This window comes from Gopherus evgoodei, chromosome 11 (assembly GCF_007399415.2).
Source record: "Gopherus evgoodei ecotype Sinaloan lineage chromosome 11, rGopEvg1_v1.p, whole genome shotgun sequence".
NCBI lineage: Eukaryota > Metazoa > Chordata > Testudines > Testudinidae > Gopherus > Gopherus evgoodei.
This window is the reverse complement of record NC_044332.1, coordinates 34,122,638-34,149,497: the sequence shown is the minus strand read 5'-3', so window position 1 is coordinate 34,149,497 and position 26,860 is coordinate 34,122,638. Positions and strand designations below refer to the sequence as shown.

At 42.8% G+C, this 26,860-nt stretch overlaps 1 long non-coding RNA gene across 1 annotated transcript; it reads right to left on the bottom strand.

Moving 5' to 3' along the window:
- Positions 1-1,545: 1,545 nt before the first annotated feature.
- LOC115659941 lies at positions 1,546-25,366 on the bottom strand. Its single transcript, XR_004002674.1, has 4 exons — positions 25,356-25,366; positions 24,758-24,761; positions 22,152-22,161; positions 1,546-1,631 (listed from the first exon to the last, which is right to left on the bottom strand). It is a non-coding gene; the product is annotated as an uncharacterized LOC115659941 (long non-coding RNA).
- Between the last annotated feature and the right edge of the window lie 1,494 nt (positions 25,367-26,860).

The window sequence follows — 26,860 nt, the reverse complement described above, 5'->3', positions numbered from 1 at the left end:
CCTGCTCTCATTATGAGAATGAGGGAACTCCCTAAGTGTTCTGTGAAATCCCCATGATGTCACATGATACTTACATTGCATTTTAGCAATAGGAGAGGTGGATCCAGGGGACTTGGATCAATAGAAGAATGTGGTATAATGGTTGGCCCAGGAGTCTGGGCACCAAGACTCTTTGGTTCTGTTCCTAACTCTTCTGTTGACTGCTCCTGGATGAAACACTTAACCTTTTTGTGCCTCTGTTTATCCATCTGCAAAATGCATAGGATATTTACCTACTTTACATAGGAATTGAGGGTTAAGTTGGAATTCGTGAAACACTTTGAGATCTTGTAGAAATGCAAAATATTTATTTTATTACAAGTGGAGGATGGGAATGAAAGATCCCAAGAAAGACTATTAGCCAAGGTTAAGTATCCTCTGTGTATAGCTTTGGAGACTTGAATTTTATTGTGATCAGTTTCTTCAGTACACAGATTTACATGAAACCTAGTTTTCCTTAAGCAAACAAAATATGCATAGAAACTGAACAGTGTTCTGCTGTTTTTAAAAAATAGTAATAGTATGTTCTTTGCAAAATACACCTATAAATTATATTTGCAGAAGATTGTTTATGAACTTAGGAACATTTTGAGAAAGTAGACTCTAGTTTTTTATGTGTACATTCAGTATTTGAAGGTGCAGTTCATGTACGGTAGTTGATAGATTTGTCCCTTTACATGCCCACTACTGCAGTGATAAATAATATCTCTCTTTAAAGATCAGAATCTGCTAGGAAGAAATATGGAAGATAGGAATGACTGAGACACTGCAAACTTTTCTTGCTGGTGTACCTTAAATAAATGGGTGTTGCTAAAGCAGTATAATGTGTTCTGCTTCAGTCCATACCTGAAAGAACATATTAAATATACATGTTCAGAGTTAAGAGGCAGGCTGCTAACTTGGTTCTCTATGATGAGGCCTTGTTACGAACAATTTAAAGTCTTGTTCTGTTTCAATAATAATGCACTGAGGTGTGTGTAGTTACTATAGATGACTGAAAGGGGATGCCTTTCTGTTTTATGTGTACTGCACCCAGGGCCGGTGCAAGGAAGTTTCGCGTCCTAGGTGAAACTGCCACCTTGCGCCCTCCCACCTGCCCCCAAACCCTGAGGAGCTCTGCCCTGAGGCGCCCCCCCCCCCCGTGGCAGCTCCCCACCTCCATCCTGAGGCGCCTCCTCACCCGTGGCAGCTCCCCCCCGGGGAGCAGTCCGGCACTTCCCTACTCCAGCTCACCTCTGCTCCAGAAGCCCAGCTGTCGCGCCCGGCTCATTCCACATGCGCTAAGCAGAGTTGCGGAGCTCTGCCCAGCCACCGGCGCCACCACTGGCAATGAGAAGAATCGCATGGGATAGAGCAGGAGTTTGAGCCGCTGGCAGGTAGCCCAGGGGTTCCCCTGGACTGGCTGCTGGAGCAGTACGCTGACCCAGGGGAACCCCTGGGCTGGCTGCCAGTGGCTCAGTCTCTCTCTCCCTCCCAGCGCAGTGGCCGCGGAAAGGCTTTAAAAAAAATTGGGGGTGCTGCTTTTTGGTGCCTCCAAATGTTGGCGCCCTAGGCAACCGCCTAGTTGGCCTAAATGGTAGCACCGGCCCTGACTGCACCTCTTACATGTAGAAATCCCTTCTGCTGCCACCTAATTCCTCTTTCCTCCAGCCACCCCTCATGTGAGCAACAAGCCAGGACCATGCCTCTGCTCCTCTGCCCCCCTCCCTGCAACACCTGGCCTGGGGAGAAGCAGCCTGGGGAGAAGAGCCTCAGGAGCTGCCTCCTCGCTTGGAAAGGAAGGGAGAGGATGCTACTGCAGCCCCCACCTAGACCTGAGAGAGTGGCTGAGAAACCCCAGGTGGACTAGGGAGGGATAGTGTTGAACTGCTGGTGACAGGGGCTGGGTGAAGGCTGAAGTGATGGGGGACTGGGAGACAGGATTAATTGCTGGGCAGTAGATGGGCAGATGTGAGGGTGAAAGGTCCTGCAGTGGGGGGCTAAAATCACCTTATCCAATGAGTCTGGGAGAGTGGGCAACGCTAACTGACACACACACTCTCACAGAAGCAAAGCGAGTTCAAACATGAAAAGACAAACCAAACCCACAATATAATCTTAAAAAAAAAATCTCATGGTTTTTGGGGTTTGACTCATGAATTCTGATCTCTCAAGGCTGACAATTCTGTGAGTCATTGGGTTCTCCTGGCCATAGAGACATGCTTTTTCATTCTGAAATAAATCATGAAGGCAGAAAATACGTTCTTTGGACTTTGTCTATGAAAGCACAATTCTTATGCTTACCCTGAGAAGCCCAAAGGACTATCAGTAAAAGCTTGATCCTCCTCCAAAAAGCAAAGCTCCCACTGACTTTAGTGAAAGCAGTATCTGGCCTTAACCTGATATGCAAATATAAAGATCACTTTAGCGCATCACTGGACTGCAGCCACTTCTGCAATGAAACATATCAGATGGTGTAACAGTGCACAACAGCATGACACAGAGTTTAGGAAAGAAGTGCGCAAGAATATAGTCTCCATTTGAAATTACAGGGAACCCATCTTGCAACCTTGATTCATAGCCCTTACCCACATAAATAATCCTTACTCATGCAAAGAAAATCATTGACAGTGAGTATTTACCAAAGTCAGAATTCATCTAGAAAACCAAGTTTTTAAGGGCTTGTCTGCAAAGTGCTGCAGCCTGGACCATGGGGGTGTCATCTAAATGACCTATGTAGATCCTGCAAGTATGAATTCAAAACCACTTAGTGCATGTTAACGTAGTCGGATAGGTTAATGTGTACTAGGTACCTTTTAGTTCATGCCAGCAGGGTCTAAATGGGGCAGTTAGAGTGCAATAGCACATATCCCCTAGTCTGGACTGTGCAGACAAGTCTTAGATAACACTTCTAACCCTATTGCTATCTATGCTTTACATTGCACCAACTATCTTTAATAAGAACTCTACATACTTTTCATTGGGGAGTTCTACCTAATATGATTATTTTTTACATTGTAATTCTGCAGTAAGAGATACTACTATAGTGCAAGCAAATATGATGCAACAATGAGATGAGATTGGTATAAAGTGGACAGGAAGTGAAACTACTGAATCAAGAATTTTAGAAATAGTTAAAAATGGACAGTGCGCTGTATTATTTAAACTCTTTTTACAAGCACTCTAATCTGTGCTTTGTGCAATATCATTATTAGCACATTAGCATTAGTTCAAAGCACTCAAATATTTTTCCTTTAGTGTTTTAACAGCAGATGTGGACTAGTTGCAGTCAGTTAATTCAAATGAATTGTTTTTCTAGTTGCCAAGAAACAGATATTTGTCTTAGAGTATGCAGGACATTATGCTTACAGCTTTAGTTTCCTCATTTTTCTTGGAGGATTTAGGAATTATATGCTGTAGCAGCTTAATTACCCTGTGGGAACAGCGGCACAAATCCAGCAGTAATAATAGACAGAGAATGTTGTTAGTTAAGAACCAGTGTTCAAACTTGTTACATATTTTAAAAAATATTAACCTATTTGCTGGGCCACTGTTTGGTTATGCCTTGGGGAAATTTGTGAAATAAAAAAGACTCTCAATGAAGATTAGGGATGTCGTGCTTACAAAACAAAATGAAACACAACCTACAACAAAAAAACTTCATGGTCTAAAATAAAGCTGTTATAGGATGACTGTCAAGCATAATCACAAATTACTTGCTAATGTATATGCTGTAAATATATGCCACAATGTACCACTGTGACAAAGTTCCTCCTCTACCTTGGTGGGTCCTGCTCTTATTGGCAGATTTGCTCACCTCAGTGATCTCCCTCACAGTCTGGATCAACTCCTCCTGTGTCTGATCAGGAGTTGGGAGGTTTGGGGGAAACCCAGGCCCGCCCTCTACTCTGGGTTCCAGCCCAGGACCCTATGGATTTGCAGCTGTCTATAGCGCCTCTTGTAACAGCTGTGTGACAGCTATACCTCCCCGGGCTACTTCCCCAAGGGCTCCTCCAAACACCTTCTTTATCCTCACCACAGGACCTTCCTCCTGGTGTCTGATAACACTTGTATCCTTAGTCCTCCAGCAGCACACCCTCTCAGTCTCAGGTCCTTGAGTCTCTTGCTCCCAGCTCCTCACACGCACTTCCTCTCCTCTGGCTCCTCCTTCCCTGACTGGAGTGAGCTCCTTTTAAAACCCAGATGTCCTGATTATCCTGCCTTGATTGGCTGCAGGTGTTCTAATCAGCCTGTCTGCCTTAATTGGTTCTAGCAAGTTCCTGACTACTCTAGTGCAGACCCTGCTCTGGTCACTCAGGGAACAGAAAACTACTCACCCAGTGACCAGTAAATTTGCCCTCTACCAGACTCCTGCACCCCACTGGCCTGGGTCTGTCACACTGCATAGATTTGCTCTTTGGCGCCAGTGATAATGGTGTGTCATCCCATTGCTGGCTTTGGAATGTGTGCCAGGAAATCCTGATTCTGCATCAGAGATTAACCTATTGAGTTAATCATGCTGTATGGAATGGATGTTTGGTAATGCATTTTTTGCCAATGTGTCTTCTATTCATACCACTTAGCATATTCTAGTTTGAGATTGCACCATTTGTATTTGTTAAAATAGTCAGCACCATTGATTTAAATTATTCATCACTTTCTCTACTCCCACCTGTCTCTTTCTAACCTATTCCTGCTCCCCATCTCTCTTCTTGTAAAACCACCTCTTCCCATCTCATTCAGGCCTCATACCATACTGCCTATGGAAGCTCTTCTGTTGTGGATCAACTCTATTCTCTGTCCGCTGAGGTGGAAAGCATCAAGTAGATCATAACTGGAGGAACCACTGGAGCAGACAACAGACACAGCCTCCGTCTGATGCTCCAATTTCCCTGCTGAGTCTACATGCCTCTCCAATTACACAAGGTTTGGTGGTATCAATCAGCTGTAGGTAAAGAAAGACTGTGTCAGTTCCAGTGGGCAGTCAGCCTTTTTTCTGCTCCAGTTCCTCTTTTCCTTAGGGTGGAGGGACAGTTGTCCCCTTGCCTTCCTGCTTACAATGTGTATTGGGGGGAAGGGGCACTTTAATTCTCTAGATAGCTTCTTTTTTCTTTGGGACACATTGTGCAGTCACAAATCCTTGTGTTGTGGTCTTGTGATCAGACTCTCAAGGTAAACAGCATTTGTTTGAGTCAGTAGTCGGATGGTAGACCTGTATGGAACAATCATTGTAGGAAGTGATGTCACTAAGATAGCTAGTGTCACACTTTCTTTGGAGTCAGCACTGAAAAAACACAACATGGTGTTGAGGGGCACTGTGCAGCTGTCTTTTGGGAGACACATGCAATTGATGTCCTGACCATATGTATCAGTGAATCACCTCATAGCACTCCTCTTATGAGTAGGGATGTAAATCCTGATATGCTAGTCTCATTATAAGAACATAAGAATGACCATACTGGGTCAGACCAATGGTCCATCTAGCCCAGTATCCTGTCTACCAACAGTGGCCAATGCCACGTGCCCCAGAGGGAGTGAACCTAACAGTAAATGATCAAATGATCTCTCCCCTGCCATCCATCCCCACCCTCTGACAAACAGAGGCTAGGGACACCATTCCTTACCCATCCTGGCTAACAGCCATTGATGGACTTAACCTCCATGAATTTATACAGGTCTCTTTTAAATGCTGTTATAGTCCTAGACTTTACAATCTGCTCAGGCAAGGAGTTCCACAAGCTGACTATGTGCTGTGTGAAGAAGAACTTCCTTTTATTTGTTTTAAACCTGCTGCCCAAAAATTTCATTTGGTGGCCCTTAGTTCTTGTCTTATGGGAATAAGTAAATAACTTTTCCTTATCTACTTTCTCCACATCACTCATGATTTTACATACCTCTATCATATCCCCCCTGATTCTCCTCTTTTCCAAGCTGAAAAGTCCTAGCCTCTTTAATCTTTCCTCATATGGGACCCGTTCCAAACCCCTAATCATTTTAGTTGCCCTTCTCTGAACTTTTTCTAGTGCCAGTATATCTTTTTTGAGATGAGGAGACCACATCTGTACACAGTATTCATTTATATAAGGGCAATAATATATTATCCATCTTATTCTCTATCCCCTATTTAATGATTCCTAGCATCCTGTTTGCTTTTTTGACCGCCTCTGCACTCTGCATAGATGTCTTCAGAGAACTATCCACGATGACTCCAAGAACTTTTTCCTGATTTGTTGTAATTAAATTAGCCCCCATCATATTGTATGTATAGTTGGGATTATTTTTTCCAATGTGCATTACTTTACATTTTCCACATTAAATTTAATTTGCCATTTTGTTGCCCAATCACTTAGTTTTGTGAGATCTTTTTAAAGTTCTTTACAGTCTGCTTTGGTCTTAACTATCTTGAGCAGTTTAGTACCGTCTGCAAACTTGGCCACCTCACTTTTTACTCCTTTCTCCAGATCATTTATGAATAAGTTGAGTAGGACTGGTCCTAGGACAGACCCCTGGGGAACACCACTAGTTACCCCTCTCCATTCTGAGAATTTACCATTTCTGCCTACCCTTTTTTCCCCTGTCTTTTAACCAGTTCTCAGTCCATGAAAGGACCTTCCCTTTTATCCCATGACAACTTAATTTACATAAGAGTCTTTGGTGAGGGACCTTGTCAAAGGCTTTCTGGAAATCTAAGTATACTATGTCCACTGGATCCCCCTTGTCCACATGTTTGTTGAGCCCTTCATAGAACTCTAATAGATTAGTAAGACACGATTTCCCTTTACAGAAACCATGTTGACTTTTGCCCAACAATTTATGTTCTTCCAAGTGTCTGACAATTTTATTCTTTACTATTGTTTCAACTAATTTGTCCAGTATTGTGTCCGATTCTTTATGTGAATGTTTCTCATCCGATCTGGCCCTTACATTATCCTTATCCATCCTCTGCTCCTGACTATAACCTAGAGAATCTTTATCAATAGACTCTCCTCTAAGAGAAGTCTCTGTCTGAGCCACATGCTCCTCTGCAGCAGTTGGCTTTCCCACATTTCCTAGTTTAAAAACTGCTCTGCAACCTTTTTAACGTTAAGGGCCAGCAGTCTGGTTCCACTTTGGTTTAGGTGGAGCCCATCTCTCCAGTATAGGCTCCCCCCGATCCTCAAAGTTTCCCCAGTTCCTAATTAATCTAAACCCCTTCTCTCTACACCATCGTCTCATCCATGCATCGAGACTCTGAAGCTCTGCCTTCCTACCTGGCCCTGCGCTTGGAACTGGGACCATTTCTGAGAATGCCACCATAGAGGTCCTGGATTTCAGTCTCTTCCCTAGCAGCCTAAATTTGGCATCCAGGACATCTCTCCTATCCTTCCCTATGTCATTGGTACCTACATGTACCACAACCACTGGTTCCTCCCCAGTACTACACATAAGTCTATCCAGATGCCTCAAGAGATCCGCAACCTTCACACCAGGCAGGCAAGTCACTGTACGGTTCTCCCGGTCATCACAAACCCAGCTATCTATGTTTCTTATGATTGAATCTCCCATTACTAACACCTGCCTTTTCCTAGTGACTGCATTACAGCTGGTGTACTTCCATTCTTCCAACCTACATTAGACTTTTCCTGTTGTTTCAGTGGGAGAATCTGCTCTTCAGTCCTTGCGCTCAGGGCCGGCTCCAGGCACCAGCACACCATGCTGGTGCTTGGGGTGGCCAATCGGAAGGGCTGGCATGTCCGGCTCTTCGGCGGCAATTCAGTGGTGGGTCCCGCAGTCCTTCTCGGAGGGAAGGACCTGCTGCCGAATTGCAGCCAATTGAGGCTTTTTTTTTTTCCCCTGCCACTTGGGGCAGCAAAAATGCTGGAGCTGGCCCTTCTTGTGCTGTATGTGGCTGGACATGGTGCATTGCGAGGTGGACTCTGTATCAAAATCTTATAACAGAATATTCTCCTGGAAACCTTTTCAGCCAAACCATTTCTGACCAGCTGTAATGGCTACATTTTAGTAGTTAGCCTAGCAAACAGGCCATTTTCTGCCTTTCCTTTTCCCCCTCTGCTATTTCCAGAAGAAATTACAGGCACATTACAGGCCTCTTAATTGAATGATCACGTGAAATCCTCTTTGCTGGCTATATAGTGCCATCTATAGTAATTGTTCTTAGAACATGCCAAGTTTGCTTTAACTAAGGTTATTGCCTAGTTATCTGGAGTATTAACTGAGTAAAATTTAGATAAAGTAACTTAGTTATTGAAGGAAAATTGGCTATGCTTTTTAGGTGACCACTGTAATATAAATAGCCCCCATATACCTTAAAAACTGAGCAGACATTGTATAATGATCAGTGCAGTCTGCTTTGGGCTGTCATCTTATTAGTTAAGTGTGCCATACTTTGACACATGTTCGAAGGTGTAGAACAGTAGGTAGTGAAGGTGAACTGATGCCTGCCCAGTGTAACTGTCAGAAATTAAACTGGAGGAAAACCTCTTGCGTTATCCTACATGAACACGTCACAATTTGTCTCTGTAGGCAGTGAATTTGAGCCTTTAAGCATGTTCTGTGTATGTCACTGCATCTACTTGTTATGAATGCTTTATTGAAATTTTTATTGTGGGCTATATCTTCCCCTAAACTAGATGCTATCAAACAATATAGCTGTAGTTCCATTCCGTTCCTCATGTTGTTAGAACACAAGTTAACTTGCTTGGAAAAAGTAGATATTTTGCATATTGCAGCTGTACTGTACTTAGTGGCTTACAATATCAGTAAATGCTGATAGTATCTCATAATCAAAACAGGTCAAGAGGGAAATATCCCTTTTGTTTTAATATGGAAACTGAATTTTCAGTAGGAGTTTTCCATCTAGCTTGGACACTTCTAAGCTGCCTGTCACTGTGGAATCTAAACATTGTTTGGAAGTATTGGAAATATCTAACTCTAATCTACACTAGTTTCCTATTAAAAGAGCAATACTTTCTGCTCTTCCACAACTCTGGGAAGAACTCCAAAGGCCTGAGTCGAGAAAAAAAGATGTGATGTCCATACATGGGGGTAAACATGGAGTGCAAGAGATGGACTGAAAAAAATAACTCCAGCCCTTAAAGGGAAATAGAAGGTTGCCCTGCAGTGCTCTGTTAACATGTTTTGCCTTTCCACCATTGCTCACTACTTCCAAATTCACGTTATTCTCCCAAGTAAGGATAGCATCCTTAAGGGATTTCTGCTTCCTCCTCCCTTGTTTGTCACATGTGCAAGAAACTTCAGCTTTCTTCGCAAAGAACTATGCTGATCTCACTATCACATCTTCAAGGCATCCTATTTCTGTCCTCCTACATTATTCAAAACACTTACCAGCGCCCTGATTGCCTTACATCCTAATTATTACAGCTTTTTCATTGTTGGTTTCCCTATCTGTCTCCAGAGCACACGCTGAAAGTGCTGATGCTCACAAATCCCCATTCACATGCAGGTATAACTACATCAGCCTACTCCTTCATTGGCTACCAGCTTCCCAAGGAATGCATCTCCAAGACATGCCTCACTTGCCACTCTACTGATTTCTACATGTGCTTGCACTCACATGCTCATCCCCTCTCTGTCTCTCTTTTCCATTGTGAGTTTCAATTAGAAGTCAAAGCAATTTTTTTCTCTAGTGAAGTTCTGATTTCACTTGTTCCAGTGGCTCATGCACCCCCGCCCCCCTTTCACTTTTGCTTTCCGCTCTTCAGTCCCATTGAAAGATGGAAGTGGGAGTGCAGCAAGGCACCAGGTTTTCTCCCCTTTCTTGTTTTTGCACTTCATTTTTTTGTGATCCTTGCTCCTCCTGCCTCCTTCCTGGTGCTAATCTCTTTGCCATTGTTTGTTGCAGACTTTGATCATTGTACTTGCATTTCCTTTTTTCAAGGCCTAATACATCAGTGGATGGTAAAAATAACAAGGATCACAAAAATATGAAAGGTACTCAGCTGTTCATTTGCTTTTGAAAGTTCCCATGTTTAAATTATTACTCTTGTTGCAATCATTCCTTCTCATGTGTTTGAGATGCATAGCAATGTACTGATGTGGAAAGTGTATGTGGTACATAACCTTTACAAAAGTTTTCTATTGTCATTAACATGCAAAATGGTTTTTTTTAAAGGGTTCCGTGAGTTGTATGGAACTGTAGAATGCAGGCTGGAAACTTTAAAATGTAGTGAATATTTCCCTCTTCTCATAACAAAGCTAAAATTACAGGAATTTGATCCCCTCCTAGTTTCTAAGTAAAACTAATGACCTTGTGCTGCTTAAGACACTTTCTAAAAAGTATGTATATCTGAAGGGAACCGCCAGCTTCTATTTTGATTCTAAATTAGCAAATTATAAAGAGGTTTGCACAATTGTGTGCAGATGGACAGTTGTCTAAGCCACCTGACCAAAAGACAGCCTTATCTCCTGTCATAATGGAGAAATAGTAGAAAGTGACATAATAGAGAAATAGTAGAAATTATCTCTATCGTTTTCCACTGATCAAGTGAAATGTGACTTAACAGAGGTGGTAAATTTCCTTTCAAGCTATTTTCCTTGAGGGAATGAAGACAAGGTGTTCAAAACAACTTGCTTTATGGAGAGGCCTTGAGAGCTTACTGAAAAAAGTCAGATTTACAGTATTCTGTTGTCAGGATCCCTGACTTGTACTTGCGTTTGTTTGTAGAGGTGTTTTGTGTTTTTTCTAGACACTGGTGAATACTCAGAAGTGAGTGCTTTCTGAGAAGAGGAAGGGAAAATGTTTTGTCAGCTTTCCAATTAGTTCAGAAGCAATGAACACAGAAGTTGTTAATGTGTTTGCTGTGTCTTATCATTTTAAAGCTAATGGATTTCTGGTGGCTGCACACACAATGTGTTTGGTGAACAAAGTGACTGTTTGGTGGAGTTAATCTCACTTGTCACTAGATCAGAGTATTCAGTGATATCACTTGCTGTCACTCTTTTCCCAAAGTCTTCTTAGCCCTTTTCAGGGCCAAATTTCCAGCCCATTCTTTCCATTTGACCAGCCACAAATAATAATGGACACCATTTTTTGTGTTACAGAGACCTCAAAGTCTCTGATTTGGTGTTGCAATAAGAGACAGAGAGGTCAAAGTGACTGAAATTGTGGTTGACATTTTGTATCTGCAATTTTTGTAACCACAATATGCCCCAGCAAAAGTGAAATTTTAGTTAAGGCCATGTTGGAAGTGTGGCCCTAAATGTAAGGTTCTAAAGATTAAGTCTGACCCAAATTTAATTGTAACATTTCAGTTCTAAAATTGAAAATATCCCATTGAGTCACCTACATGCCATGTTGCTCACTACATATATTTTTAGCATTTTCCAGTAGAAAAACTTTTTTACTAAACTGGTGATTTTATTTTTATCCCTTTTGGAAAGGGTACTGTCCTGCTAAGAGACTTTTAGAGGACAGAAACCTCTGTAATTTCTTTCAACATTTCTACTTCTTTGCTTGTTTGCTGCAAGTATGTCTGTGGTATGTAAAGGAGATGCCAGACATTACTTTCAGCATAGCCTAATTCCAGCTCAACTTGTTCATGATCGACCTGTGGAGATTAATTTTAGAATTCTTGGGCTTGAAAGTTGCCTTTTTCTTTACTCAGTAATAGTTTGGAAATATCAGAAACTGACTTCAATCTTTGTCTTTTCATACATCTTTCTAGTAAACATCTTAGAAGTATTGAAACACATGATATAATACTTGGTACTTAGCATGCACTTTGTACTGGCTACCTTACAATGTGTATATCTTCACAATATCCCAAGGTTAGATAAGGAAGTGCTGTTATTCCCATTTTAGAGGTTCAGAGCTGAAGCACAGAGAGACTAGGTGGCTTGCCTGAAGTAACACAGAGGTCCAGAGAATTGGAACCAGGTCTCCCAAGTCATAGTCTAGCACCCTAATCCCTGGACCATCCTTCCAATCTCTCTTTTCAAACTGCTTAATGGTGTTAGGTACCCATTTCCAAATGGAGATAAGCATCCATATCCCTTATATACTTCTGAAAATCCCACCCTAAGTGATTTGCCCAGCAAGGCACAAAAAATCTGTGGCAGAACAAGGAATTGTTTTCTAGTCCTCCTGTGCCTTACCCACAAAACTTTACTTCCTCTCTCTAGCTGCATTATTTATAACTTCTCAGACCAAAACAGTAAAATTCAGGCACCTACAGTCATAGCCCAAACAAACACTCCTTTGGAAAAGTAACAGAAGCCCAAATCTTTCAAACCCAACAACAGCAAGGGTGGTGTGAGATACTGTACCCGGCTGCTGTGTTTCCATTTTCCCTGTGTATTGAACAAGAACTACGGACAAACAGTTCTAAATGGCCTTGTCATGGCTGTATCTAAATTAATCTTTCTCTTTATGGAGATATGAAAAAAGGGGGTGAGTTGAGAGTTTAAAGTAATTAAAGGACAAAGTAACACAACTCCTCATGCTTTGTATCATTCGGTCTATCCTAAAATATAATTGCAATAATTCTGTCACCTTTGACGAGAAGAAAGAAAGTGGAACGTTACAAAGTTGGAATTTCTCCTCCGAGTCTCTCACTACCTTAATTCTTATTCTGTTCAAATGCTTCTGTTCCAAGTGGCTGCAGTAGGTTTTACTCAGACTTTTACGAGACATATTAACTGTTCAGTAATGGCTCTGTGCATAGCTGATGTATTTGTAGCTCTAGGGGAGGGGAAAACAAGGCCACCTTGATATTGGCTTATGTATCATAATTCATTTCATGGAAGGCTCTAGGTCACTACAAGTAGAAACCATCCTGGAATACGTTCCATATGGCAGTTTCTCAGGTACTGTGATAGCTAACTGGAATTAATGATTAAAATAAATTTGCATCACTCTTTCTTTTGGATGGAATAAAAAGTTTCTGTGGGATACCCATTTCCCCATTTCTCTCAGGGAACATTGCATTGTTTACATTTGCATGATTTGTGTGTGTGTTTGTGTGTGTGTGTGTGTGTTTCTCGCATTGTGTAATAGTTTGCCTGAATTAGAATTAAAAAGCTTTTACATTTTTTTGTACAGATGTGAAGTAAAGAAGTGTCTGTGGTAATGACAATGACTGATGGGGTTGTTGATGTGACTGATGGCTGTGTTACGATCACTATCCCAGAGGAACACTGGAAAGCTACCCCCAAACTTCATCCTATTCACATACTTGGGGGAATAAAGATCTTGAACTGAGTGACAATTGAACAGAAAATTTATGTCCTTGAGTTCGGCAATATCAATGGCTACTGTAATCAGCATGAGCTATTTTGGTGTTTGCTGCTGCCAGAGTGACTTTTACAGGCTGGTGCTGTAAAATTAGCAGACAGCATGCTCTGGAGAAGTAAGCACAGGGCTGACAGTCAGACCATCTGGGTTTTATTCTTGGCTCTGCTGTTTGACCCCTTGGGTGGCCTTGAGAGAAGTCAATCTCTCTGCCTTACTTTCCCCATTTGTGAAATGGGGATGACAACACTTTCCTATACGACAGAGGTATTGTGAAGATTGATTAATAACATGAAGCCGTATTATCATTGCAATGTACTGGTATAGTAATAAGCCTACAGAGAACCCACACTCAGAAGTAGTCTGAAGTCTTAAACACTGATCAAAGTTTTAAAAATAAGGTACTGTAGATTCTCCTGAAATGTTAAGATGACTTGTCTCTTCAGTATGGAGGAACAAAAGCATTGCATAAAATGTTAGGCTATGTCTACACTACAGCAGGATCAATGCTCCTGTGATCGATGAACTGGGGATCGATTTAGTGGGTCTAGTGAAGACCACTAAGTCGATGGCAGAGCACTCTACGGTCAACTTCAGTACTCCACTGGGAATGAGAGGAGTAAGGCAAGTCGATGGGAGACTGTCTCCCATTGACCCAGTGTGGTGTAGACACCGCAGTAAGTCAACCTAAGCTACGTTGAATCCAGCTACATTATTGACATAGCTGGAGCAGCATAACGTAGGTTGACTTACTGCAGAAGTGTACACGTAGCCTGAAATCCACCACCCACTCCCACCACAAAGCCAGGGAGTGAAGGAGATGGAAGCCAGCCCCTACCTGTGGACAGGGCAGCTCTGCAGCCTCTTCTAGGTGCTACTTCAGCCCCTGGACTGGCATAGGGATGTGCAGGTATGTGGCCTGTGGATCTGTATAACTACAGACTCAGTGGCTATGAATGTAACTAAAGCACCAACCACAACATCTTGCCCTCTGCTGTCCCAATGGGACCCACTCATGAATTGGCATAGAAGTCACAGAATTCCACTCTCTGCCTTCCATGTAGTGGAACCATAGCTTTCCTGCTGCACTGTGGCCCCAAATGCCCCAGTGAATTTTATTTTCACAGATTCATTAAAATCTTCTTGTGAGTATTTCTGTTTCTCTTAAGTAATAAAGAGCGGCCACACTGGCTCAAACCGAGGGTCCGTCTAGCTTGGTATCCTGTTTTCTGACAGTGGCTGGTGTCAGATGCTTCAGAGGGAATGAACAAAACAATGCAATTTCAAGTGATCTATCCCCTGTTATCCAATCCTGGCTTCTGGCAGCTGGAGGTTCAGGGATACCTGGAGCTTGGCGTTATATCCCTTATTTGGCCCATATCACTATAATATCTGAGCATCCCACAATTTTTAATGTATATATCCTCATAACATCCCTCTGACATAGGGAAGTACTGTTACCTCCATTTTACAGATGTGGGAACTGAGGCACAGAGAGACTAGGCAACTTACCTAAAATAACATAGGAGGTCTCTGGCAGAGCAGGGAATTATACCCAGGTCTCCTAAGTTCTAGGTGAGTGCCCTAACCAGTGAATCTGTGGGAGTGAGTGAATGGTCCAAGAACATCTTTGACACACAATCTGTAGCATAGTCTACCCATTGGGAAAACTGGCATCTTCAGTATGAAGATTGATTAATCTACTATGTACCAAAGCTTTGGATTTTCCGTGCTTTATGTATTTTTATGACTTCCAATGGGATAGCTTCAAAGTCCACAGTGGGAGCATTAAGACCCCTGGCAGCGGTGTCTGCTATTTTGACAGCCACTTTAGATCCCATAAAGGTGACAGAACTGGCAACTGTACAGTCAGTATGCGTTTTGCATCCAGGAAACTAAGCTGAGTAGATTATGTACATGGCTTTATTCTTCTAGCATTGCTAAAAAGATGTAGATCAGCTAATCAGTACTTAGTCGTGTGTTTCTAGGGCACTTGCATGAAGCTTTTTTAAAAAGTTCAAACAATCTTTTAGTACCAGGGTTATTATTTTATTAAAGTGAGAACAAACAGACAGATTAAACCTCTTTGCTAATGAGTGTGCTTCTGGTTTCACAGTGCTGCAGTAATTTTATTATTTAAAGCTAGCCAGTGTCAAACCTCAATAACTAGGCGTTCTAATTAAAGAAAGCCACATATTAACTTTCTCTTCATGTCCTGTACTACTCACTGGTTTAGGGCAACATTTTTTCCTCATGACCAAAGAGAGCACATGCTGTTGAATTCTGGCCTGGGGATGCTTCTCCACTTCCATGGAAACTCTTCCATGATTTTTCAGAGACTGGGACAGATCAGAAAGTGGTGGAACTGTAGAGCAGCCACTCTTCTTGGCATGTACCCCTCAACATCCTGTGTATTTATGATCCGAAATCCAGCGGCACTAACAGCTGTGGGAATGCCTTTATGGGGCAGCTGCTGCCCCAGTCACAGTGGGAGTCCGCTAGCGGCACCATCTCCTTCACAAGCTACATTGGTGCAGAGGTGCAAGAATAGGGAGAGGCCAATAAGGCAACTGTGTGGAGACACATAGTTGGATAAGAACTGCTGGACTCGTTGTCCATACCATGTGCCTGGTCTACTGAGGGGCAGATGACTCCCAACGTGCTGAATTTCCTGGCCCCTTTTGGAAAGAATCCACCTAGAAGAGAAGATGGCCCTGAACTGGGAATGTTAAATTGTAAAAATGGTCTGAAGGTATCCTAATCGGGATTTTTGGTATATACAGGGGGATCCTCCTTAGATCATTCTAAATCCAAAGGAACCAAACACATGCAACTTTTTGCCAGAGTCATGGGGCTAAATTCATTCCTAGGTGCACAGTGGTTCAGCCCCCGACCCTGCGCCCTGGAGTGGGGCCATTCTGTGGCACCACGGCTGGAGTGCCAGAGCAGGGCTGAGCCACATGGTGTGGCCCCCTGGCTGGAGCGCTGGAGCGGGGCAAATCCCAGACCTTGTTCCTCAGTGGGAGCTTGTGGGCCAGCTTAAAACGGCTCCCGGGCCGGATCCAGCCACGGGCTGTAGTTGGCCCACCTCTGTTCCAGACCCTCAATAAGTTGCAGCCCTGACTCCTAAGTTTTCCAGCACAAAACAGTGGCAGAGATGAAATCCTCTCACACATTTGTACATTTTCTAAAACTCTACACGGTGAAACTCTTTTGAGAAGAACAATTTGCCGCTTTTGGTCAAGAGCTGCTTCAATGAATCCATAAAAATGCACCATTGTCATAATAGTTGTCCTTGTAAAATTCTCTGTTCTTGTAATATATCTCTTTTCTGCATTCTTAGGCTACTGTATCCCAGAGGTATAAATGTGTAGATTTACTGAAGATTCCTTATCTTCATAATTATTTCTGTGCTTTTCTTGGCTGCAAAGCATGAAATAAAGTATCTAAAACAAACCAGAATCTTCTTTTTAGAGCTATTTGAAATTAGTTGGAAGCAGTACATTACAAATAGCAGCCATTCTTCATAACTAGATGGGTGCTACTAACTTATTCAGCAGACATAGGGAAAGGGTATAGGCAAGACATTTGCCACATTTCCTTCACTGTTGCAAAATTTATTTTTATGATAATTAGAGAAGGGAAATGCTAGTGTTTGCCCCCCCACCCCAAATTCTCCAGCCATTTGGTGCTTTTAAAATGTACATTAAGATTGCAGCTCATCTAATTTAACTGTATGAACTCCTCCTATTTGTTTCATTAAAGAGATGAAAAATTAGTTTGTTTTGCACTTTGCCATGTAGGCCTCCTTCAAGGACATCTCCCTGAGGCAGGAATACTGAGCTTGGGCTAACAGGACATAAGATTGCACCTCCTGCTTTCCACCACTTGTAACAACTAGAAAAACAAAGAGGGTTTGTTTGTTTGACAAAAATAAATTAGAACTGAACAGACAGGTCTTAAATATACCCCTGAAGGAGGACTATATGGGCAAAATTTTAGACCCTGCTCTTTCAATCTTATTAAGAGGCTTTGAAACATCAAATTTCCTATTCACTTCATGGCATCTAACTTGGAACCCTGAACTGCTGAATGCTGAGAATTAAACTTTTGCAGCAAACAGTAGACTACATTGTTGAAACGTGTCCAGCAAGTAAATCTATTTTGATTACAGCAGGTTCAAAAGAGTATACAGATTTTCAAGGACCTGTATATTGGAGTAAAATTAAAGCATGGAAAATATTAGCTTAAGCAGTAACAGGCTTTGTAATGTGAACATTGAGGGAATGTTGGAAAACAAATAAAACTACTATGTCCTTGTTTGTATTTATGGAGGGCAATTTATTTATTTTTTTTAATTGACTTTTGCACTGTGAATCTTTTACTAGCAAATTGTTTCAGAGAGTTTGGGCCTAATGTGAAGCACATCAGTTCTGTAGATGAGAGCGTTACAATGGGATGTGTCATTTTCATGTTCTAACACTTTGGATGGCATTTTCAAAAGCACTCTGCCTTGGTCTGACTCTGCTCCCATACAGTCAGTAATGAAACATCAGTGGATCATGCCAGTGAAGAATGTTTTTGAAAATTCCACCCTTTGTCTGAAAACACACATTCCTTAACCTCCACCAGCATGTTGGAAATAAAAGTGAAATCCTTTCCTGTACTTTCGTAGGCATTTAATTGCTACTGTAAATGCTTTATGAAAACCACCAACAGGGTGTTACCAGCTTACAGTCCTGCCAAGTCAGAAAGGTGGAGCTGCATGTGGGAATGAAGCCTTGTTTAATCAGGTTTTATAATTGCTTTGATACAATTTTAGCTGAGGCATGTTGGGTCAAGCAGTCCCTAGTTTCATATTCCTCAGAGTTAAGTCTCACCAGAAAGCATTTATTACAGCACTGTTCTTCGGCATTATTCAGTGAGTCACTTTCAAATATGAAAAGTAAAGTTATGTTATGTTTTTGTTCATTTAGACTTTACTGATTACCTTTAGGTCTAATTCTCCTCCCAATGGAGCCAGGGAGACTTTTGCCAGCCGCTTCAATGACTGCAGGAACTGATTCTTAGTTTACACACAAAATACATAGAAGCAGTGTAGCACAAAAGTGGCTGAGACTCTATTCTACCTCCTTTACTATGGGTATGTAGTTTCAGGCTTTGGGCTTTTAAAAATATTGTTCTCCTAAGCATCTGTCCAACTTTCTTAATGACATTAAATTGAATAAGGAAGGATACCATTCATTGTACAGCGTTAAAAGGTGATGTGGAAGAGAAACTAATAATTGTTAATTTAACTATTGCCAAATTTTGCATAACTGGTAGGTATCACTGTGACTTAGGAACTCAGCTCATATCTGGTGGAAGTTGAACTAAGCCAGTGGGGTAAATTCTCCTGGGAAGAAACATTTTCAAATCTGAAATTGAAGGATTGTATCTTGAGCTTTATCTGCACGTTTCCATGGCTTGCATGTTACAAATTATAGCAACTTAAAAAAAAAACAAAAAAAAAAACCCTGACTCAAAACACCTAGAATAAGCCCAAGTTGTTTGCTGGTAAGGAGTCGTATAGCTCAGAACACAAAAATAGCCCTGGGCAGAGGAGCTTCTTTAGGCACCTATGGGGTGTGTCCTGTGGAATGTGGGAGGAGTCAGGCTTAGTCAAATTACTATATATAGTATCCTGGAAACCTCACTACAGTGATAAGCTATTATCAGCAGGCACCACCCTTGGGGGTAGGTTGATATACAAGTTTCATAGGATTCCTAAGAAAAGAGACTTGCTTTCCACAAACAGTGGAAAAGCAGAGGCTTCCTTTTTTATTCAAATAAGCTTGCTGTCTAGTTGTGAATGCTTTAGTCCCTTTGTACAGCGGTTGCCAAACATCTCAGAAGGCAATATTTTTCTCAATAAGTTATCTGTTTCTCTTGGGGCTGGTCTACGTGGGGATGCTTAGGAAAGTTCAGATGAATTAACTAAAGCTGTGAAGTTAATGAATAATTAAAGTACATGCAGAAGTAAAGTAACCTGAGTTCAGAATAGTAATTTGGCTATACCAGACTCCTGGTACAGGCCATACATTCTTATGAGGCTCCACTGCACAAGTCTATCAGCTGGTCTACACTAGAAAGTTAGATCAGTTTAACTACATAGCTCATTGCTATGAAAAATTTCATGCCCTATGCCATGTAATTAAGTCGACCTAAACCCCAGTGTAGACAGCTAGGTGGACGTAGCTACTAACTCTTGGAGAACCCCTTCTATCACTGTAGTGTCTACACTAGACCATGCTACAGTAGCATTCATAGTGTAGACAGACCCTATTTTTGTGTGTTAAGCTACAGTGAACTAAGGCCACTTCACATCTGAATGAGAGTGTCCACACTGATTTAATGCACTTTTACTATGGGCTTGTTTACATTATCGGCTGGATTGATGGGCAGCGATCGATCCAGTGGGGGTTGATTTATCGCATCTAGTCTAGATGCGATAAATCGACTGACAAGCGCTCTCCTATCGACTCCAGTACTCCACCAGGGTGAGAGGCACAGGCAGAGTTGATGGGGGAGTGTCAGCCATCAACTTACCACAATGAAGACATCGCAGTAAGTAGATCTAAGTACGTCAACTTCACATAGCTGAAGTTGCGTAACTTAGACCGATTTCCCCCTCTTCCCCCACAGCAAACCCGGCCTGAGGTACACTACCGTCATGCTTTAGTTAATTCATCTTAACTCCCCATGTAAACAAGCCTTTGGTTCTCTAGGATTGGTGTTCAGAGCCACACCTTCTGCCAGTTACTACAAAAGGGTGTGTTTCTTTCTGTCAAAACGGGATGGTATTAATGTGTGCAGTGTGTTTCTGCTGAGATCCTTTTCCATGGATTTTATTAAAGAAAAACATTATAAAATTAGGTATAATATCAAATTAGGTATAATGTCAAATGCCTGTGCCAAATGAATTGATATCTCCAAAGTGATCTTTAGCTCAGAAGCTCTCTAGCTCAAAAGTCTGACAGAAGTCTAAAGTGGGATTAGTATTTAAAATATTCCTGCACTATCAGGAAGTGAAGATAACTGCTGTGGGGTAATCTTTATAGTGTGGGCCACACTCATTGAAAATGCATGAATATGGAAATCAGTGCATTCCCCACAAAAAGAAATCAGCGTTTTCCTTTCAATCTTCAATCCATTCCTATAATCTTAATTATACAGGAGCCTACGTAAAGATACCACTGGATTAGAGCCAGTTACAGCTAAAGCAAACAATATGACAGCAAAAAGGGCACTTGCGTCATTTGACTTAGTTCTTTTATTACAAACAATAATTGGCAAATAAAAAGCTTCTAGCTTGTTGTGTGCACAATAATGCCAGGTCAACTGCTATGCACATGGATATATTAAAAGAAATTGCAGCATGTACTACCTCTTGGTTTTAGCTCAATTATACAGTATATTGTGTTGCGTTATATTGGGCTGTTTTGGTTTTTATGATAAGTATATGTAACAGTTTGCATATAAAATAAGAGTTTAAAATAGAGACATGTCTTGAAAGTCTGTCTGTTGTTCTGGGGTTGGGTTTTAAATGATCCGTGTGGCCTAACAGACAAAGCATTGGACTGGGATGATTCCTGGGTTCTATTTCTGACTTTGTCATGGGCCTACTGGGTGCCCTTGCGCAAGTCATTGCCTTTCCCTGGGCCTCAGTTTCCCCATCCATAAAATGGTGATGAGACTGACATCCTTCTTAAAACACTTTGAGATCTATGGGTAAAAAGTGCTATGTAACAGCTAGGTGGTGGTGTTATTTCTATTGCTCAATCCTTATGTCTATTATGTATTTCTAATGATTTTGAAAATACATGCACATTGGTTTTAGACAGCAGTTCGTAATCCGCCATTCCTAAAAAGATCATTGTGATAGAGTTTCTTCCTTCATCACTCGTCTCCATAAAAGAAAGGACTTCCCTTATCAAAGGAAGACGTTTCCTCTAATGCCACTTCATCTTTGTGAAGATTCATTTCTTCACGGTTTTTAAAAATGGTATTCTTACTGTAACAGTGGTGTTATCTCGTTTTGTGTGTGCATAGATGCACAAATGCATTGCTTCTGTTTGATGATAAAAAGGTAGCAAAGACTAAGGGTATGTCTACCCTGGCAGAGTTACAGTGCCGGTAATTACAGCGCCGCTCAGAGAGAGCTGAAGGGAAACAGCTGTTGTGTGTTCACACTATCAGCTGCCTGCACACTAGCATGTTCGTACTCGTGGCACTTGCAGCGGTATTCAGAGTGGTGCAATCTGGGCAGCTATCCCACAGAGCATCTCTTCCTTTTCTGCCACTATGCTCTTCAGCTGTCCCAATGCCCCATGATGCATTGCTTTGCATCCCAGCAATCCCTGTGCTTCTGTCTGCAGTTGGCGTTATCTTTCAACAGTTTGTGTACTGCATGCTTTGCCTCTTTGGTCTGCAGGAATGGATCCTGCACTGTTGACCAATATGCTGCTCGCTCTCACTAACGTCATGAGTGGCAGTGGAGTTATTTCTTAAACTACAAAGGCAAGAAGAGTGTGACATTGATCTTGCCACGTATACTAGCTATGACACCAGATTGCTTGTGGCATTCACAGAGGTGCTGACCACAGTGGAATGGCACTTTTGGGCTCAGGAAACAAGCACTGAGTGGTGGGATCACATCATCGTGCACATCTGGGATGATGAGCAGTGGCTGAAGAACTTTCGGATGAGGAAAGCCACATTCATGGGACTGTGTGATTAGCTTGCCTCAGCCCTGTGGTGCAAGGACACAAGAATGAGAGCTGCTCTGTCGTTGGAGAAGTGCATAGTGATTGCACAGTGGAAGCTGGCAACTCCAGACTGCTACTGATCAGTCACTAACCACTTCAGGGTGGGTAAGTCAACCATTGGACTTGTGTAGATGAAAGTGTGCAGGGCCATTAATTGCATCCTGCTTCAAAAGATCACGACTCTGGGCAACGTGCGTGACATTGTAGATGGTTTTGCACAAATGGGCTTCCCTAACTGTGGTGGGGCGATAGATGGCACCCATAGTCCAGACCACTTAGCCACTGAGTACGTTAATTGGAAGGCATATTTCTCAATGATTCTCCAGGCACTTGTGGATCACCATGGGCATTTCAGGGACATTAACACAGGCTGGTCTGGAAAGGTGCATGACACCCGCGTGTTTTGGAACACTGGCCTGTTCAGGAATCTGCAAGCAGGAACTTTCTTTCCGGACCAGAAGATCACTGTAGGGGATGTCGAAATGCCTACTGTGATGCGGGGAGACCCTGCCTACCCAATACATAGGGCACATTGACAGCAGCAAGGAGCGGTTGAACAACAGGCTGAGCAAGTGCAGAATGGCTGCTGAGTGTGCTTTTGGCCATGTAAAGGCCCGCTGGTGCTGCCTATATGGGAAGCTGGACCTGGCCGATGACCATATTCCTATGCTTATAGCCATGTGCTGTACGCTACACAATATTCGTGAAGGGAAGGGTGACAGCTTCACTCAGGGCTGGACTACTCAGTGCTTGGAGGCTGAATTTGAACAGTCAGAGATCAGGGCTATTAGAGGGGCACAGCGTGGGGCCGTAAGGATCGGGATGCCTTGAGGCAGCAATTTGAAGCTGAAAGTCACTAATCTTTGTTGCTATGCTCGGGAGTGCAGTGCTTGTAATGCTAGGAGGTGATTGTGATTGATGCAGATGATGCACTACGAAGGTGTAAGAAAATTGTCTGTTGCTTTGCAGGGCTCTGTTTGCTTTCAATAATGGAATGACGATTGCTTTCAAACCAAAACAATTCTTTTATTAAAAAACAACCAGAGGACAGAGACAAACAAACAAAAACCACATCAGGTACTGATGGGATAGGGGAAGGTAGGGTCCCAGGAGGAGGGGGAGGTCTGGGGTCGATTAAAGATTTGTGTCTATACAGGTATCGTATGCAACCTTGTCTTTTGGAGTACAGTGCAGCAGGTACTGTACTTCAGCAGGGCTAAACTGCAGAGGGATGGGTGTTGAGTGCAGTGGGTACTAGACTGTGATGGAGCATGAGCGGAATGCAGTGTGTACCGACTGGAGCCAGGAAGTTGATAAGAGTGTGTTGGCAGTGTCTGGGGGGAGCATGGGAAAGAGTTTTGTGACAGCAGCTGCAGGGGAGGGCAGGAGTGGAGCTGCTCAATTTGCAATGCTAGTATCGCCTGGAGCATGTCCGCTTGGCACTCCATCATGTTTAAAAGCTGCTCCATGGTTTCATTCTGGCATGCAGCGTTCTCCTTTCAGTCCCTCTTCTCACTGTCCCATCACTCCTTCAATTCTTGTTTTTCGGCCGTGGAGTGCATCATGACCTCATGCAGAAAGTCCTCTTTAGTTATTTGTGGCCGCTTTCTAATTCTGCACAGCCGTTCAGCCGGTGATAACAAAGAGGGAGGCTGGGCTCCCAAGGTCATATCTGTGAAGCCAAAATGCAACATTTTACAGAAGCAGTATTGTTTGCAACACACATTTCACTGATTTAAAACACAGCCACTGTTCACATACCTGTCACTAACTGGCTGACCCTAGGCAAGCCACAAGACCCTCAAAATGGTGAGTAACCACAGGGGCAGGGGAAATCAGTGTTCCAGAACCGTACTGTACACTGGGCACATGGCTCCTGAGGAGAGTTGGCACTGTAGGGGGCAGGGGGCTTATAATCATTCCTGTCCCCATGTATTCCACAGACTGTGTTTGTTATGGAAGATCTCGCTGCTGAGGGTGAGCAGGGAATCAAGGGAGGGACTTCTCTAGGACTGGCCCTTATGCAGCTCGCCTGTGTGCAGCAATGGTGTCGTCCCCAGTGATGGTACTGATGCACGGGAAAGTTATGCTTAATGGGTCAAGAAATAAAACATCTCTGCCAAAGAACCTGCAGCTGGATTGCCCAGTATCTCCAAGAAATACTGAGGCAGATTCCCATGAAATGAAGGAGTCATTCAACATCCTGTTCTGCCGCTCAGACTAGGCATGTGGTATGCGCATCATACAGACACAAGCCTGCTTTCTGCAACCCTCCTGCCCCCAACAACTCGCTTCAATGATTCCCAAAATCCAAGCCCCTTACCAGGGGGCTCCTCTCCTGTCTGCGCTTCGTCAAGATCTGACAGCTGTAACTGGCTAGCCTCCTCTGGGATTGAGAAGAGCTCCTGGCTGCATGCATTTCTGACCTCCGAGTCATCCTCTGCCTCTGGGTCCCCCTCTCCCTCCACATCCTGGTCCAAGGTTTCCTCCTTCTGTCTTGGTCCACTCTCGAGTGGCACACGAGCCACCAAAGTATCCACAATGGCCTTTGCAGTAGAGGTGGGATTGCCACTGAGTATTGCATCCAGCTCTTTGTAGAACTGGCAGCTCCTGCGCCTTGTGGTAGGCATTCTGCAGCTCCTTCACTTTGACCCTGCACTGCAGTGTATCCCGGTCATGGCACCTTTCTGTCATGCATTGTGAAATCTGTCTATAGGTATCATAATTCCTATGGTTGGAGCGCAGCTGGATCTGGACAGCGTCCTCTCCCCAAATACTGATGAGGTCCAGCAGCTTGGCATTGCTCCAAGCGGTGGATCACCTGATACATGGAGCAGGCATGGTCACCTGGAAAGATGCGATGAGACCACTGCATGCATCACCGAGCAAACAAGAAGGGGACTTTCAAAATTTCCAAGAAATTTAAGGGGTGGGGATGACGGTTGGTCACCTGAGGGCAGGGCAGTAGAGTTCAAACCAATGACCAGAGAGGCGAGAACAGGCATTATGGGACACCTCCTGGAGGCCAATCACAGCACTGTAATCGACCAGGGTGTCTACAGTGGCACCGCGGTGCTGTATCCCGGCGCAGAAAGCTGTACACCTCTCATCGGGGTGGTTTTCTTACAGTGCTGCAACTGCGCAGTTTCTGCACACTAAGTGGCTTGGCAGTGTGTACACCTTGGGAATTACAACACAGAAAGCTGCTTTACTGTGCAGAAACTTGCCAGTGTAGACAAGGCCTTAGTGAAGCATTTTCATGTTGGTGAGTAAGTAGGTACTATGAGTCTTTTGTGCTGCAGGTACCATCTTTTGGGTGATTGGTCTTTAAAACAGAGCACTTGTGATCCTTAAAGATGGTCATTTTCACAACTGTAAAAGCATTAACTCTAGCATTCTAGCCAAATTTAACTTGAGTACTTACAGGCTTTCTTCTTAAGATGACTACTGCAGTTAGTACCTTTCTTAAACTAAGTTTAAACACAGGTCTGGTTAGAGAAGTACTCTAGACAAAGAAGAAGCTTGACCTTCTTTAAACACTGTTCTCTACAAAGGTGCCACTGTGGTTTCAAATGTCAGTGTAGATGGGACTTAAATTCCTCTACGTCTTTAATGGGATAAGTTATTATTCACTATTTCTGGTCTTAAATTGTAGTGTGGTATTAAACAGCTGCCATATTCAGTGGCAAAGGAAGTTATCCATGTGGATACTTTGTCCTGTATATGTTTCTGTTTGTAAAGCACTTTAGGTTCCTTCATTATGAAAGGCATCATATAAATATCTTGTCTTCAGAAATTAACAGAAAGTCAGTCTTAGGGAAGGCATCTGGTCATGACAACATAGCTGTTAGTGGATGTTTGTCTATTTCACAAAATCACAGATGGCTTGTAATTGATTGCCAGTCCCTGTTCAGAGTTGGATTTGCAAGAATGCTGCAGGTTGGGGTTCAGGCACTTTACACTGAAAGTATGAAATGTATCTGATCATCAGAGACTAAAACATAGAGAAACCACCACTTAACATGCGAGCGGGGTGGAGCAGCAGTCTTACATTCACTATGGGACTGACCTGCACAATGACCGCTCTCTCCATGGGGACTGGGAGAGCGGGAAAACCAAGCAGAGATGTGGATCATGTAGGGTTAATAGCCACCACCAGCTAACATGTTTTTAAACACAACTGTCTTTGTCCGTAGAATGGGCAAAATCACATTATAACGTTATGTTAATTAACATGGGTTTGTTAACGCATTTCTTGATGTGATACATTTTTCCTGTGTTGATAAGGCCTTTCTTGGCCTTTGTGCAGAAGACATAAAATTCACCTGATGTGCAAAGCTCTGGGTATAATCTTAAGTCAGTGCTGTTAACTGCTTCGTGTTTCCATGAACACACAGGGTAACTGTACAGAGAGAAGAGAGGACAGAATAAAAAGCTTGTGGGGATCATGAGAAAATGTGAATTTACTGCTTTATTTGTATTCCATATGGAAACTGTGCATCAGCTGGGAAATATCCAGAGTTGGTGATTATAGATATTCTACCACAAAAGGCAGATTTTTCCACAGCTTCCTCACATGGAAACCCTTCTAATAAACCCTACTGGATGGATTGGTTTAATCTCTCTCAATTGCACATCTCTTATACAGCATGAAACTTAAACTTTTATCCAGCTTAACATTTTGAAACTACAGTTTTGTGGGAAGAAACCTTGGAGCTTCTACTTTACTTTAGGTAGCTACTGTTGAGCGTATGGGAGATGATGAGAAGGGTCAGTCGATGAGCTT